The sequence below is a fragment of the Zophobas morio genome, unplaced genomic scaffold, assembly GCF_036711695.1.
Source record: "Zophobas morio isolate AGI-343-1 ecotype UQ-CSIRO unplaced genomic scaffold, CSIRO_AGI_Zmor_V1 ptg000373l, whole genome shotgun sequence".
In the NCBI taxonomy this organism is placed as follows: Eukaryota; Metazoa; Arthropoda; class Insecta; order Coleoptera; family Tenebrionidae; genus Zophobas; species Zophobas morio.
The window spans coordinates 129,694-141,830 of NW_026972477.1; the positions used below are offsets into that span (position 1 = coordinate 129,694).

Below are 12,137 nucleotides of genomic sequence, written 5' to 3' on the forward strand. Positions count from 1 at the left end.
TAAACTAAGTAAAAAATGCAGTTCAAAATTTTAACTATTATGATTAATACATAATAATATTTTAGTAGACAATTTTTGGAGATTGTAACTTAAACTTTAATTATAAGAATCTATGATAGGTTATTTATTTTTGTTTCCATAGTGCAAATTCGATGTTAGCGTCAAGTTATTCTTTTTTCAATAGTCTGTTCTTAAGTTACTGGCTACCCGCCAAAGCCTTTAAAAATAATGAAGACTACCTTTCATTAAGGGACAATAAAACGGGCTCTCTTTCTTTTATACCGAAGTTCGTAGTCATCATTCGCAAATTTATATATCCTGAGAAACACTGAGTTTTATAAGACTTAAGGGAACAAAAAAACTAGGCAAAAAACGTCTTTGTGTAAATACCTAATTTATTATGTATGCTTAAGAAAACCAGGCAAGGACTAAGCTTAGCGCTAGCAATACATAACAATTAGAAATTCTATATGCTGCCGCTGCCCTGGTTAGTGAAAGAGGAGGTGAAATTATAGGCTTAGTGGCTTGAGTGCTTTGAGCAGTAGAACTCGTAGGCTTCAAAGCAACACATTTGTTTTTCTCAAAAGTGTTGTATTCTTTGATTTCCCCCTCATAAGTGCAACGTTCACTTTTATAATTTAAATTCTCATAATAAAGACGAGAGCAGCATAGAAAATTTTCATCAAGAGTGATTGATCTTAGAGATAATAGATTATAATTAGAGATAGGAAAGAAAATAATAAAAAACAACGAATTTTGCACAACACAAGGGCTATCGGTCAACAAATAAAAAAAAAATTAGTTATAAAGGTTAACAATTCTGTCAATGCGCTTAGGTAAGAAAAGGAACCATCCTCTATTGATGAGATGTGATTATTTCTAAGACCCCTGAATTAAAAAGTGTAATAAGTGAAAGTGAATATCGGTAAATCATTCATAAAGCAAAGAGAAAAGGTAAATAGATACTTTTACACTTTTCACTAAAAGTATACTTTTATTTGTGGTTAAATGGTTGAGTACGGTTTTGACAGTTCTCGACTTACAAATGAATCCAATTATTAGTAAACTAAAGTTTTTACAAGAAATAAATTCCTTTTGTTATCCATTCTACCACTAGTTTTCTAGAGTTTAACCAAACTTACAGATAAATTAGGTTTTTCAGGGACGAAAACATTGCATTTCCAATAGAAGTGAGTCGATTATCATCTAATCTTCTTTTATTTTTTACAACACAAAGCAATCAGTAATAAAATTAGGTAATAAATTTAGTCATAAAAGTCAACAATTTTGTCAGTGCGCTTAGTTCGGCAAAGGAACCATCCTCTATTGAAAGTATGAGATTATTGCTAAGTTTCCTGAATTAAAAAAAGTAATAAGTTAATGTGGATACAGAAAGCATTTCTAAGGTAAGGTAAGTAATTTTACTGTTACCAATTTATCTTACTAAAACTATACTTTCACTTGTTGTTAATTGGTTTTGTAGAGATTGGGCAATTGTTTACTTACAAATTAGTCAAAATCTTGAGACTTTGGAAGTATTCTTTTTTGATGATAGTTAGTTTGTTTTCATTTAAATTCCTTTTAAAAAATTTATTAGGAATTAGATTACGATGTATATTAGTATAACTTTATCAAAACTCATATATTCACAGAAAATTGCAATGATGTAAAGCTCTCCAACTTGAAAAACCAAAGAAACAACTGACCCAATATATTTAAAATATCAATTTCTAAGTTATTATTAATTTTAAGCTACAGTTAAAAAACTCTACAACTACTATCAAGAGCCCCACCGCAGCCTGGACAAAATTAAAATAACGTTTATGTCAAATAGTAACTTACACACTTGTCACATGAACGGGCGCTTCCTCGCTTGAAAAAGTCGTTAAGTCGCACCTTGAACGGTCCCTTTTCAATATCCGACATAGTTAAAAAATTACATAAATATTTGTAAAATAGGGTCTCTTTATGTAGAAATGGGTCAATTTCTTTGCAATTAATAGTGTTTAATCTCATCCGCTTTGTTGGAAAAAGCTTTATAAATTTAAAAAAATTTACCAACAAATTATTTTAAATTATTTTGAGCCTTAATTATCACGCAACAAAAACAATAGCCTACCTTCAAATAATTTGTGTAAAGCACTCAAAGTGTACTTACCAAGTGCCGGCGTTGACGATCGTTTCTTGACAGTGTAAATGGGCGACCTCTGAGAAAAAAAGTGCGAAATAGCGTGGAATCAACCAAGATAACATGGTTGCGAACAATATGTAATAAGGTAAAACAATTATAATCTTCCATGAAAAGTATTACGTATGCTTTTATACCATTTTTTAAAATATTACTAACTTATGATTAGCCCACATTAATTACTTAGATAGCCACAGCTTCAACCAATTAGAGGTTATGTGTTGTTTTTAGTTTAAGCTAAACATGAATTTAAGTTAAAAGTTTAAAACTTTCTTTTACGGTAAAAAGTTACTTTTGATTACCCACGAATTTATAGATTTCTTAAATTATTTATTAAATATCCCCATTGCTTATACGAATTTACTTAGTACAATTCGGTTGAATATAATTGAATAATTATTCAAATAATTTCCCAATATAGCATTTAACAAAACCTAATATCGCATACTACTTGGGGAAATTATTTTTATTAAAAGTTCAAAGGAACGTTTATTTGCAACCCTACTTTTAAAAGGTGTGAAGTTATGAAAGAGGTCAAACAAAATTTTACAGTGCATACTTATTTTATTGCGAATTCGATGCTCTTTGAAAGCAGCTTATTTTTTCTATTTTACTAAACAACAGGGGTTTTTTCCTGGTCTCCCTTGGTTCGGGTTGGCTCTGGTAGGATATTATTTGAGGGTTTGAATGTTTTACAAAAAATGTCATCACGAACACATTCCATGGCTTGTTAGTCCACCTCTGCAAATAAAGTTATTGAGGCAGGTCTCATTATCAATAAAATATTTTTATAGTTAGCGAAAGTCTATAAATCTATTCATATACTATAAGATTTTAAATTATTTTTACAATTCTACTGAAAGTAATATAAACATCAATGTTACCCAATAAAGCTAATATTAAAAATAAAAAGCTGAACTTCTGTTATGTATCTTATTTTTATATATAAAAAATTTAGTTTTTTATATCTTTTTTTTATAATTTTTTTAAAGTTTAATTTAGCATTAGGTAAATTATTTAATCTTGTATCATTACTGTAACCTCAGTGAACTTTTTAGATTTGAAAGGGAACTTCAACTTCTTAGTACTTCTGGTGTATATAACACTTTACGAAACAATTGTATATTGTAAGCTGCACTAATACATATAGTTGTAATTGACCTCCTCGAAGGTTCAGCTTAAGTCCATTCAAAATAATATTTTGTTTTACTAAATAATTTGAGCTTATAAGTTAGATGTTTTAAAAAACAACATTTTTTAGAATCATAAATACGTAAACAATACTAAATTTTAACAATTATTAAAAATTTGAAAGGTAACGTCAGTTGTTTTTGCTTTTAGTACACCTGCGAAATATGGGACTTGTACGACAAACCATATAGCTCTAAAAGATCTTGTAAAACAGATAAATATAAGCCTTGACGGTAGTATAATAATGGCAAAGAATAAAGATACTAAATAGCACGTACACTTGAAGTGCTAAAAAGAAAAGTAATTAAAAAAATGTAATGTAGTCAATAAGTAAATTATTTGTACTACTACTAATAGATATACCAACAAAAGTATGTAAAACGGTTCCCTTAGTTGCAAAATCTACCTAAAAGTTTTATAGTTTGAAGTATACATGAAATATATATCTGATAACATAGATTGTAATAAATAAAAGGTAGAAATCACATTTATTTAAGTAAAAAATGTAAACGAATGGGCCCTAAAACATAGTTCAACTTTAATCAGACCAAAAATAAACAAAGTTATCAACATGAAAAAAAAAAAATTTAAAAGATTTATGGATCTCCCACAAAATATTACTTTTTAATATGTTATCAAGAACTCTCTTTAAAAGGTCAAAATCCACTAAAAAATCTTAAAACTTCTCGTACGAATCTACAGGGGGCTTGCGACGGGAAACAAAAAATAAATTTAAAAGTTTCCTAAAGTAAAAGAATCAGCACTTTTGTATTCTTCTCTATTTTTTTATGTAGCCTAAATAGATTGCCAATAGGACCCATATCAAAATTTATTCCCAAAAACTTACACTAATCTACTTTATATGTCCTCATAACCTTCTGTGCCGTGTTAAACCGTTCCATTTTGTTTATCCACGGTAATGTTATCAACCCTTTCCATTGAGATATCAACAAAATCTAAAGGGGGGTCGTCCACTTCCTACAATCGGCACTGCAACATTGGGGATACCTTAAGCCTCAGATATCGGACTTTTAACATCAACAGGTTTATCAGCATATTAATAATTCTCAAATATATAAAGGTTCCTCATCTGACGCAATCTTGCAGACCTTTGGTCTTGGTCCAGTCGCGCCACATAGGACATAGGGTTGGCTCACCTCATTGGCATGTTTCCTCAAGGCATCATGGGGTAAATTCGTCCCTTTCCAGCTGCTGCTAGATTGAGGTAAATCCATTACGCATATTTATTTGAGTGAAGCGTTTCGGCAAACTTCTGTTCGTTACCTCTGCTGGAGCTGTAAATCAATCTTTACAAGCTCAATATGCGTGAGGGCATTACCATCAAGAGCCAAACAAAATTTATTTATATACGTTTTTCTGGCATCAATAAGAATCCATTAGGGTCAAAAACTTTAATGCGATCCAATAATTTATTTTTTCGACAACTAGTAGCTTCTATCTCTTGCCAGCAGCTTTTAAACTGATATTGGATCGGCAAAAAAAAATAGTTGTAGCTAAAATCATTGGCAGTAGCTTGAAATACATTAAATTTTCCTTTATGCTTAGAGATCAAGCATCAAACGCACCATTTCTTCAAAATCCCATTTAGCTTGAACTAGCTTTTTAGGCCGCACCTCAAGCATCTTGACTACTTTACACAATTTTTCTCTTTCTTCATAGATAGTAGCTCTTTTTGTGTATACAACTGAATTAGATAAATACCTTTAAAATTTTTATTTCCTGGAACAGTTTTAAAAGGTTGGTGTATGACCTTTTAAAAATGATCTCTAAACATTTGTAAAATTCTTCATTAGTGAGTTCAAATCGTCTATTAACGATTTTAGTCATAGACCTAAAGGGAAGTTTTAAATATGATTTATTAACTAAGGAAAAGAAAGTTGGACATATATAACTTTTGAAAAAACCATCATTAGTTGCACTCGCTTTGCTGAAAAGGAGTTAACTTTAAAGTAGAAATATTAACTCTTAAGATTTCTATTTATGTTCGAATGTACTCATCTACAATAATGCCCAAAGCCTCCATTTTTACCAAATATTCCATGGATAAAATCTTTCTCAAGTTAATCTCTAAAGGGGGGCTAATTCTTTTATTATAAGGCACTATTTTAATTAAGGTTTGCGATATTTCACTTTTTTTTAAGAGGTAGATCTTTAATTGTATCTTGAGGAAGAATCGGTAATTACAGGTTTCTTCGAATTGAACACAGAGCACTCCGAAACAGACAAGGGAGGAAATGGAAATTAGTACCCTAATTCAAAAGAAAATTCTCTTAATACCACCTCAAAAATAACCGTATAAAACAAAAAATTACAATCAGAAGAGAAAAAACCATTAAAAATGTTTCGATCAATCGTTATAACCTTTTCGCGAAAAACCGACGTTTGAGAATAGTAGAAGGCAGCCTTCTAAACATTCATCTCAAAATGCCCCTAGCCAATCAATGAGATGATGCCAAAAGGGTAAGTTAAACTCTACACTTTAACCGGTTAGGGAATACATAAATCCCAGTACTTTGAGAACATATTAAATTTTTTCTCTTTCCCACCTCAATAGCCGTTTCCCCGAAACAAAGGTGTAGCCATAATAATATCCGTTAGTAGGCTTACAGTGGTATGCGGATAATAACCACTTCTATAAGATCTGTAGCAATTCAGAAGAGCACTGTAAGAGTTCATCTTATCAGCATCAAAATTTTTGTAACGCTAATTATTGTTCTAAATAAACAACGTAATAGCATTGCAGTTAGGTGCAAGATTACAGAAAAATAAACTGTGGGTACTTTCAAAGCCGGAACTTTGAAGGAAAAGGACGTCAATAAAAATTGAATCAATAACTGTTCCAAAAATTTGAATGGCTATGCATGCTTTTGAAAATGTGAAGAGGCTAAGATTTAGGTATTCGTTAATCTTGTATATAACTTTAAACTTTTCATTATTATGTAAAAATTCTTTATCAATAAAACTTTGGAGGTAAAAAAACCTCTATATTTTTATCACTTAGAAAGCAATTGAGTGCTGGAAATACTTATATAATTTTCCATTAATACAATGACTTTCGTACTTGATTTTTATATTGGTTGGGAACAAATTTTCAAAAGGAACAGAAGAATTCGAAAGAGTTATAAAATCGCATAAAATACAAAACAGTTGTAAATAAAGAACATTATCAAGTCTGCCTCTCTTATTAACTTTAATAAAAATAAAAATACAACCAAAGTAAGTACAAGTTGACGGTAAAAGACCCGCTGGCAAATCGCTGACCTTAAAAAAAGTGATTTGCAATGCGCACTATATCTGATCTATTTAACAGAGGCTGTCTTCTTAAACTGAAAGTCATACTAAACAATATTAACTTACCAAACTCTTCAATATTAAAGAAAAAAAGCAGTCATTAGGCCATCAATAGCCCTTCTCAATAGAGTCAAATTTTAAATAAAAGAAACATGAACCAAGAGTGCTTTCTAAATAAATCGGATAATTCTCCTTCAAAGAAGACCTGGAGAGAAACAAATAAAATTTAAATGTCTAAAGAAGGAAGAACAAATGCCAAAAAGTGTAGTGATACACAAAGTCTATACCACCTTAATTTTTCAAACTGTTGCCTATCAGTAGGAAATAAATTAATAAAAACTAGCGTTAATAACCAGTTCACTTCCCGATAATGTATATATACGTGAAAAGGTCAGTTTGAACATAGCATAAGTTTAAGTGCAAGTTCCTTTAGGAAGCGAGTGTTTAAATAAGACGAAAACAAACGGGATTAATAGAAAAGTTAAACGGTTGGTTTCCTTAGTATTCCTTGTTAAAACACTTATCTTGACAACATATTTTGTAATAGAACAGGCAAAATCCAAGAATCGTATAAAATTTAAAACTGTCGTCAAGTTAAATAAACAAAAAAAATTCATGTGATTTTTATTCAAAGTAACAAGTCTAAAAATTATAGGTAAAATAACAAGTATTTTAATAAAAAAGGAATAGATTGAATAAGTAATAAAATAACTAAACCAAATAATAAAAAAATATATTCAAAAATAAACAACTAAAATAGCAAAATGAACGAAAAAAAACAAAGAGAGAAAGCTGGAGGCCAAAAAGACGAAGTATCGCAATTTATAGCACTGGCTTCCTACAGATGTGATTACAATCAATTGCTAATTAATTTACTGGAAATGAGGGTGCAAAAACCACAAGTTCCTTAACGATTCTATGCGCCATTAACGAGAGGAGGTGCGAGTTAATCATAGCTAAATAGTATATAATGAAAAGACGTAAAAGCAAAGTAATAAAAATATTAAATATAAAGGAATAGATTAGTTCAATTTCATAATATTATAAAACAAAAATATATAATTAAGTTAATATAATAAACTATAACTTTAGCCCTACCCCTCCCCCCTTTAATAGGTCTAAGAAATGTTTTGACCGCGAATACTTGGCCACCAACGAGATCATAATTAAGAGCCTGTCTAACAAGATAAACTTAAATAAGCTCAAGGTTACACTCACTATGTAGTTAGCTGTTGTGCACAAACCAAGGGGGCGTTCACCACCATTTTAGAACGCGATTTTGTAGTATTTTTAGTCTATGAATATGGTTGCTTAAAAAATAGGCACAAGCAAGAGGGTCATAGGCTATCAGCGGGCGTGTAACTACAGAAACTCTTTTTTATATGCAATTTGCTTTTCCTGCATAGTAAGGGATATAACACGGCTATAGCTTTTCTGATTTTAAAACGACTTAAGAAAGGTGTGGAGTTCAGGCTTAGTCTTTCGACTACGCACAATTTGAGATACCTAACTTTCTTATTTCGAGGACTGACAGTCTACTTGAGATCTAGGGGAGTATTCCTCCCTTTGTTATAATTACAAAGCTATTTTTGGACTTATTAATTATCAACCTCCCTGTGGAAAACTATGTCTCAATTACTAACAACTGAGACTGTATGTTTTTAAACACCAGACAGGCGTGTTTTGAACTATACTATAAGGCTGTGTTGTCAACGTACTGAGACTAGTTTCTATTTTTTCGACGATTGTGGCATGTCGCACATGTAGATAGAAAAAAGTAAAGGGGGCACTAAGAAACCTTGTGAAACACCCGCCTTCAATTGTCTAAAAGCGGAATTCGACGAACTTACTCTAGCGGTAAAGGTTCTATTCGTTAGATATGAGGTGTACCACCGATTCAAGTAAGAAAGGGAGCTAGATCATCGTGACCTATTTTATCGAAGAGCCTTCTCAATATCTAAAAGACCACACGTGTTACTTTTTTTTATCAGTAAGCTTTTGTAGCTCCCTTGTAAGCCTAATTATCTAGCGAATTGTGGGGTACTTAACTCAATAAAAAAATAGAATATTAGGCAGGACGCACATACCATCCACAAATTCTTATAATTTACAAAGGAACCCGCTTCTGTCTCCTTTTTCCTAGGCAGAACAACAAGCTTATTAGGTGAAAATCTTTAATAGAACAGTTAGAGGGACTAGTTTTAAAAATAAAAATTACTTAAGCCAGTTTCCACAGTTTGGGGTAGGGGGAGGGTAGGCTGTGCTAAGTATTTGATTAATTAATCTTAAAAACGTAGAGATAGCTCGTGGAATTAAGTTTTTAAGCATTATCGGTATCCGGGGCTTTTCTAGTATTAAGGAATTGGATAATATTTAAGTTTTCGCACTGGTAGTAAGCTTAACCTTGATACATATGTTAGGTCCTAAAAGGTAAGAAGTAGTTATGGTAGACACAAGCTTAAAGCGGTGCGGATTCTTATATTTAAGAGTAGGCTGCCAGTGCGTCAGCAGCTGAGGCCTCCAGCATCATGAATGAGCGGTTTTATGCCCCTAGCCTCAGTAGATTTAATAGTTCTTGTTAATTCCCTTAAAGAATTATCATCTGGCCCAAAAGACTATATTTTTTTTCCAGCCCTTAAGAAAACAAGCTTTCAAGTTCTCCTTAACCTCAAAAATTGATCTTGTGGTAAAGTTTTCTATCGCTTGGAAACAAGAGTTCAGACAACTTGCTTTCGCCTTCTCTTAATTTGAGATCTAATATGGCTAGTAGGTTATATTATTGGTTTTTTGTGGGCGTACTATAGTTCATCTTTATAGCTCCTTCCATTGGCACATTGGTCGTGCCTAAATTGAATGCTTTGCTAATGAAGTGCTGCATGATGACTATGCTTTTGTCTAAATATTCCCGAAATGTGGGTAAAACTGGTTACCTTTTTAACCCAAGTTGTCGAGACCGACTAACCTCCTATCTCTATGAGGATGGGATTAGGATCAGAAGAGGGTACAACTAGCATATTGACAATGACAGGTACTTAAAGAATTTATGTTACTGTGGCGATTTTGGACCAATAACTATTAAATTTTTTGCCGGCTATTTCGGCAAACCTTATCTCATTGTCGTCCCTCCGCCTTCTATTCCACAAAGGGGTTTTAAAGTTTAACTCTCCAGACATTAAACTTCCCTCAATTCCGATGTAACAGAGCTCTATATTTACGCAGACAACTTCTAAAGTTACCTCTATACAATAGAGCGCTTGGTGGGTGATGTTTCTTCCAGTTAAGACAGTCATACCCGGTTCTCCAGTATCTTTCCAGTCGCATTTGTGAACAGAATAGTTAGGTACCTTAAATCAGTTACCTTCCTTCAGATGTGTACCAGATGTAAAATTTTGTCCAGGTTTATACGGGCAATAAGTTTCGGAGTTGGCCTCCGTTTAGATAATCTAAAAATTATTTAATTTCTAAATTAGCTCCTTAGTGGATCGCATTGGTAAGTGTTGCTACAAAGTTATTCTTCATGTGGTTTAAGGAACTGTATTAGTTGCTTCAGGTTCTAAGTTCTGTTTAGTACGCGGTGCGTAGCTTATATTTTCTTTAATAAAAACTTTCAGGATTCTTGGAAGTTTTTTTAGTTGAAAAATTATTACGAATTTTTCTCAGAGGTGCATATTTCTGGTAGTTCTGCATCCTCTACAATTTGAAACATGCTTCTTGGGCAATTAGGGCATGTAGGCTTTTCATTCTCGCTTTTAGTGCAGGATGTCGAGTCGTGAGGGCCATTGCATTTAGCGCATTTGTAGTTTGGCTTACAGTATTACTCCGTTTGTCCAAATAGTTGACATCTATAGCGCTGGCCAGTCCTCTCGCTTTTTTTAAGGGGTTCAACCGACACGGCGATATACAAAATACTTTTCAAAATTTAGCTCTTGCTTCGCATTTAATACGCCTTGACGAGTAGAGGAAGGGGTTGTCTTTCCGTTTCAAGGAGCGCATTTTAATTACTTCAGATGGGTTGAACCGTTAAAACATAAGAACCGCCTTTAGGTTTCTATATCTATTTCTGCGAAAATTGCTCGGATATCCACTTTAAACTCATTTTCGATAGGCAGCTTGTACCCGCTTAGGTTCCAATCTCCAAACTTTCCTCGTCTGACGACTACCTTAGTTATGTATCTCTCTAACATAATTTTTTTTTTTAAACATCCATTTATTAAAATTTGTTTCCTTTAGCTCTACAATTCTCGAAACTTATTTTAAATCCCTCGTTTATGCTAAAAACTAAGATCTTTGTTTACCGATTAATATTGTAATGCTTGTTAAGCGTTGAGCGCACCACTGTCCAATTTCGTGACCAAAGTGTATTTTATTATTAATCAGTTTGGAACTTAGTTGCTCTATACATATATACAATTATTTGTCTAGCTTGGCGACGCTATTAAACGCAAGGCGCCGGACGCTACAAATAACATCATGCTCAGAATATCAGACTTCTCGCTGCTCCACGCTAACTATAGCTTATATAAATAATTTTACTTGATCTTCGCAAAATTATGTGCTTTTTTTACTTATAGGTTAACAATCAAGAAGCAAAGGTTTATAAATATATAGAAATAACTTTTACATTAATACTAAAATGGATAGAAACGCCCGAAGAGAGCTAACAGAAGGGCCACGGCTAGTGAACAATTTTCAATAAAAGTATTTAAAATGCAATATGAAAATATTACTCGTTTAATAATCCCTTAAAGAAGTATAGTTGGTTTCAAAAAAAAAATTGTGTTTAAGTTAACCTTTTGTCTACTGTAGCACTTTGTTTAAATAATGTTGTATCTGATAAAAATTGTTTTTCATGAAACGAATGTTTTTCAAAACGCCCTATCCCTTTTTAAGTAGAATATTTTAAAACTGATATGTTAAATGACAGTTAACTGTCATAAGTTTGAAGAGCAGTCTGAAACTATAAATGCTTCTTTCAACACACTTGTCAACCCCTTTTTTATTGATATATAAATCTTGAACCCTATTTGCCAAGAGGAAGTAAAAGTGCAGGATGAAGCGAGTAAATAATAAATAATCATTACGGTAAACAGTATTATGAAGTACTGTGTTAAAGTTGGAAAAATTATTTAAATACATAACACTACTTTTTCACACTTTTTTCATCGGCATATTTTAATCCTAATAGCAGTGTAACTGAATAAATTATGCTGTAAACCACCTCATGTGCTTAATATATTCCAGAATACATTCAATATAAAAGATTTTCTATATGTATGCATCTCTATTTATAACAAACTTTAATGTAGAAAAATTACAAAAAATATTTTAAAATATGCTAAATGGCCTCATGAAGCTTATTACTATCGGAACTCTTCTTAATTTAATAATTTAGGCGTCCCTGGAGCTGTACACTTATCCGTAAAGAACTTCAAGTTTAATTTTTTAA

The 12,137-nt window shown here is 32.1% G+C and overlaps 1 long non-coding RNA gene across 1 annotated transcript; it reads right to left on the reverse strand.

Moving 5' to 3' along the window:
* Positions 1-408: 408 nt before the first annotated feature.
* On the reverse strand, positions 409-1,562 carry LOC135120307 (uncharacterized). Its single transcript, XR_010278564.1, has 5 exons — positions 1,507-1,562; positions 1,284-1,355; positions 1,143-1,214; positions 817-888; positions 409-697 (listed from the first exon to the last, which is right to left on the reverse strand). It is a non-coding gene; the product is annotated as an uncharacterized LOC135120307 (long non-coding RNA).
* Between the last annotated feature and the right edge of the window lie 10,575 nt (positions 1,563-12,137).